Genomic DNA, 6,000 nt, shown 5'->3' with positions numbered 1-6,000 from the left:
GAGCCCGAGACTGTACATTTCTAGGTGATGATGACTGCTGAAAAATGTAAATGGCGATCTTGAAATCTAACCACACATTTCTGTCATCGAATGAGTTGAGTCATACATGGCTATATAATGAACATGGAATAATTCAGTTACATCACCGAGCGAGAGGTTCATAGGGAGAAACATTTAAAGTGGGTCGTAGACGTTTCACGCGTTAGACAGTGAGTGAGTTAGTTGGTTTCTACGCCGCTTCTAGCAATATTCCAGCAATATCACGGCGGGGGACACCAGAAATGGGCTTCACACATTGTAGCTATGTGGGGAATCGAACTCGGGCCTTCGGTGTGACGAGCGGACGCTTTAGTGACTGGGCTCAACATATAGCAGAGATGTGTTATAAATATGGAAATTGTTTTCTCAGTTGTCTATTGAAACGGAGGCGCACTCCACACTCAACATCAAACAATGACTAATTCATGATATACAGGACGGTTATCCCCTCTCGGTTCGATTCATGATATAATGAAATGATGAACTACCGTCTACAGTGCGTTTGATCCCTTAGGCTCACCCGATCTCATTCATAAGCAGTCCCACACCATTTCTCGTGACCTCTCACCAAACGAAACTTAACGGAACTTAACTAGACTTTATTCACGTCAAATATTCATTGTTCCTCTGACATCGTCAGATGCTGGCTTAGCCACTTGTGTCCAAGAACTCCATCACGAACAGCGGCTCACCGGAGTCGTCACTGATTGGTCGGATCGTGCTGCGAGTGTTCTAGACGGCGCTTGAGAACATAACTCAGTATTGACGTTGGCAATGGCTTAATGGTGCATCACGTACCACGGGCTTTGTGTGGCGACCACAGCAGGCAGTGGCAGTGTAAGCAAGCAATATTACAATAGACGTGTTTGCGCCTATTCCTGCTTCGGCTGTGAGGAGCAGACGACAGGACAATGGCCTTGTTTGTAAGCAGCTCACTAACTTCCGCCTGCGAACAGACCGTCAGGAAGAGACTGGTCTTGTAGGAGGTGCCAATGTTGGCAGTAAATGACCAAACGCATCAGACAAAATGGTCTGCCTCGCGTTTTTATGGCGCTCTATTTCAATATCCCGCTTGTATGGGCGTACAAGGATGATGTTGGAGAGGGTTCCTGCTCCAATACTAGGTATTGTCCTTTGCCATTTCATCGGAAATCTATAAGTGTCAGTCTGCTTGTCAATAGGCAGGCAGACCAGATAAAGTGACTCGAGCTTCTAATATCCCTTCTTGAGTGCAGTTTGACATCTCGGAATGGCAAGTACGGGATGACTTGTAGAATGCCCGACAGGCGCACTCCGTGTGGAATTACATGAAATCGGTATTTCAAACGTATAAAAAAGAATATCATTACCTGTATTTCAAAAACCAAAAGACACAAGATAGTTGTCAAATTATATTATTCCTTTTATTCAAACATAACGTTTTTACCTTTATAAATTACATGTTTTTGTGTTTCAAAAATGGAAAACATGGGTATCGTTCTGAAATCACATTCTTGCCTTTTTCAAAATAGAAAACAAAACTGTCAAAAAATTTGACTTTTACACAGAAAACAGAAAGCTAATTATCTCATTCGTTCTCACTAAACCTTCTCTTTTCTGAATCCATTATTCAAATAGGGGCGGTGGGGTAGCCAAGTGGTTAAAGCGTTGGCTCGTCACGCCGAAGACCCGGGTTCGAATCCCCACATGGGTACAATGAGTGAAGCCCATTTCTGGTGTCCCCCGCCGTGATATTGCTGGAATATTGCTAAAAGCGGCGTAAAACCAAACTCAGTCAGTCAGTCATTATTCAAATAACGGAGCCATCTAGGGTCAACACATCTGGAACAAACGCCCAATTTTGCAAACGATTATACATACAGAAATACGCGCGTCTTTTCCAAACTATTAACATGTTAAATTCAGAGACATTTTTACATGTTACTGTAAACATATGAGTCGCTGTGTCTAAAACGTATACAGTTCTTCTGCAAATACACAGGATTGACTCCATTTAAACGTAAATGGTTTGTGAACAAGACGTCCAACAAGAAACGACCATTACAGTAGGTAATTAACACTCTGACGGAGCTCCACGACACTCTGACGGAACTCCACAACACTCTGACGGAACTCCACAACGCACACATTGGCAGAACATTAGGAATGAGTGAGTGATTTTAGTTTTACGCCGATTTTAGCAATATTCCAGCGGGGGACAGCGGAAATGGGCTTCACACATTGTACCCATGTGGGGAATCAAACCCGGGTTTCCGGCGTGATGAGCAAACGCTTTAACCACTAGCCTACCCCACTGCCCCAGAACATTAGGAAGACGTGAATCATACAGCTTTATGTTGACGACGCGATGTCGGATGGCTACAATGAATCTTTACATAGCTGCAAACCCCCACCTTCTACCCTTCAGACGATGTAAATGTTGCAATAGCTTAATTTAAAGATACTGTTTGACCCATGAGGATATGCTGTAAGAAACCTCGAAAACATCGTTTAACAAAAGGGCAACAGGCTTTCGTCATCCGTCGGCTGGCAAACAAACATGACATTTACTTGTTATCGGATTTGCCTAGCAGCACGTGCACTAATGTCGCATAGCAATCATAAACTCACACCCCACCACGTGGCATACGTAGTCCTCACCACAGGCGTTGTCAATAAACACAGTCCTGGGGCGCATGGTTCAACGCGTTTGTAGCAAACTCCAAGCGGAGTACTTGACCGGATCACACATAAATATCATGGCCAGATGTCAATACTGTATCCGGGCCTCATTCAAGGGAGACAATCCAATCAAATAGAAGTGTGTGAGTGACCTTTAAACTATACCACCACCACCAGAGTGTGAGCATAGTTTTACGCCGCTTTTAGCAATATTCCAGCAATACCAGAAATGGGCTTCACACACTGTACCCATGAGGGGAATCGAATCCGAGTATTCGGCGTGACGAATGCTTTAACCATTAAACTACCCCACCGCCCCTGAAATAGAAGGGAAATGCTGGACATCATCTGAACATGTCGCTGCTTGTCCGATGTGATAAGTGTCTCTCATCGCTTGTTGGCCCGTGAAGATCCGGGTTAGAATTGATTTTCAGTAATCCATGTCTGTCTTAAGAAGCGACTAACTGGATCGGGTGGTCAGGTTGACACGTGTCATCGTATCCCAGCTGTCAAGATCGATGCTCATGATGTTGATCACTTGATTGTCTGGTCTAGACTCGATTGTTTACAGACCGCCACGATACAGCTGGAATAATGCTGAGTGCGGCGTAAAAGTAAACTCACTCACTCACTCATCTCGTTTTATGTCGTTGCATGGCTTGGAGTCCCTGACACAATGTTGATCATCCTGAACGCAGTGACTCAACACATGATTCATACTAATGAGGTTTACCAGTTTACTTCCGTAGAACCAAGGAGCACTTGCAACAGCGGGTCACCACTCCACGGGGTATGTCCGAGAAAGCCTCTATCGGTGAGCTTTGATCTTTCGTCGTTTGAGGAAGCTGTTCGATTACGTTCGTCCTTCTCCGTGCACTTTAATGATAAAAACACTTTTGACAGAAATCTGATGCAATCTGCAAACAAGCGCCACAAGGAGCTGCATTTCCCACCGCTCCATGCATATTGAACGGTTCTAGGATATAATCTGGAAACAGACTGAATTTCATTTTATTTTCAGAGGAAATTATTTCAGAAGGTCAAAATTTCAAAAGTATCTGACCAGAAAAAGGCAAAACACCAGGTTTATAGTTCCCTGGTGAAATATTCGGTGATATCTTCAATATCCATTACAAGTGAGCCAAGGAGATCTGTAGCTCACCTATATGAAATTAAGGGAAAATGTGTAAATAGGGTTACATTCTGTAAAATACTTCAAAAGTTGACCTTTAAACTTTTTGGAACGAGATATTGAATGAAGACGCGTGTCAGGTCACCAACTTTCATTCTGCCCGTCACATATTCTAAAACAAATTCTAAATCCCTGGCCTATATCTGCCTGTACAATTAACTTCCTTTTGGGGTCACACACTCCTCTCCTAATAACGCATTGCATCTCACCCAATAATCCCTTAAACACAAGTCATGGTTACAATTTAATTCCATGTATTCAGTAAAGAGGAGGATTTTATGGATATGAACTTCTTTATTGTGGGTAGTGAGTGAGCTAGTTTGGTTTTACGCCGCTTTATGCAATATTCGAGCAATATCACGGCGGGGGACACCAGAAATGGGCTTCACACATTGTACCCATATGGGGAATCGAACCCGGGTCTTCAGCGTGACGAGCGGACGCTTTTACCACTAGGCTACCCCACCGCCCCTTTATTATGAGGAACACATACATATTTACTCCTACATCCCCTGATGAATCATCCCCTGATGAAGGAGTAAGTATATACTCTGAAACGTTGTGTTCCTCATAATCAAGAAGTTGACATCAATAAAATTTGGTTCCTTATGTGTATTCTTCTTCACGCCATTCAAAGACCTCATGTATTCAATAATATTAATATTTGATTTGAGTCTTGTGTTGTCGGACATTACGTCAATTCTAAATTGGACACATCGGTGATCAAACTGTTGACCGACGCAATTACTGTTTTTGACGTGTACCATGTGTTCTCGTGTTTGTTCAGGTGGAAGCTTGACTTGTATTTGCACGTGTTTGTGACACACCGCTGAGAGAAGATTAGTACATTGCATCAAGCATGGTTCATGGCCCATTCAGACATCTCAACTTGCTGTTATACTGAAGATACATGGGACCCCACTGTCCATGTACAGCTGAGTGAGTGAGTATGGTTTTACGCCACTTTTAGCAATATTCCCGCAATATCACGGCGGGGGACACACAGTGTTCCCATGTGGGGAATCGAACCCGGATCTTCGGCGTGACGAGCGAACGCTTTAACCACTAGGCTACATTTCCCGATGATATTCCTTGTGACGTGTAATATTACTATCAACACAAAGAACGATTCAGAAGTTGACATGAGGAAGATGTCCCTGCACTTACTGTGGAAGGAATCACTCAGCAGCACCATTGAATGTACAGGAAGCACGCACTGTCGATACTCAATGATTCCATGAATGTGCATGAGTGGGGGTTTACGCCATGTTTAGAAACAGCAGGTTTATCACGGTGGGGAACACCAGGAAGAGGCTTCCGCTACTGAGAGCCCGGGGTGCCGTTTAGCGCTACGACAGTCGTAAGTCTATGTATGGGAGTTACAATCACCTCAGCGCTAAGATCGCTTTGTAAAACGACATAATTGTCATCGACTTGACGACCCATTACTTCAACCTTGCAATGTCAAAACACGTAAATCTGCTTTCGGAGCTAGCGCACCACCCACTATCCAGTCCGTCTGTATTGAAGCGTTTGTTTGTTGTTTAACGCTGAACACAGCAATATTTCAGCTAATACGATAGCGGTCTGTAAATAATCGAGTCTGGACCAGACAATCAGCTGATTGACATCATGAACATCGATCTATGCAAGTGGGATACTATGACATGCATCAACCCAGTCAGTAACTTGACCACCCGAACCTCTTACGACAAGAGCAAATCTAACCCGGATCGTCATTGCTAGCCTGTACATAAACGACCGATTTGTTGTCATTCTGACGGTGATCTGGAATGTTTTTCCAAGAGAGTTTATTCCACAAAATGCTGAAAAATTATTTTGCATTACATGTTTCGAAAATTTCACTGGATCTGATGTTTGGCCCATCCTGAAAGAAACTGTCTTGAAGCCATGACAGGAAATGTCCGTTGTTCTTCAAACTGACAGGAACCGGAAATTAGCCCCACTCTCTGTCGCGTTCTGACCTGTCCGTCATGACCAGAAAGAGCAGCTGATGATCCGCTAAGACAGGCACTCTCTCATCTGTTCCGTCCGACAGTGTCACAGGCTCGGTTCCCTGACACTACGTTCCTGTCGCCTGCTATAAT

Source organism: Haliotis rubra, unplaced genomic scaffold (assembly GCF_003918875.1).
Source record: "Haliotis rubra isolate DU_JTF1 unplaced genomic scaffold, ASM391887v1 Scf19, whole genome shotgun sequence".
In the NCBI taxonomy this organism is placed as follows: Eukaryota; Metazoa; Mollusca; class Gastropoda; order Lepetellida; family Haliotidae; genus Haliotis; species Haliotis rubra.
This window is presented reverse-complemented; position numbering follows the sequence as displayed.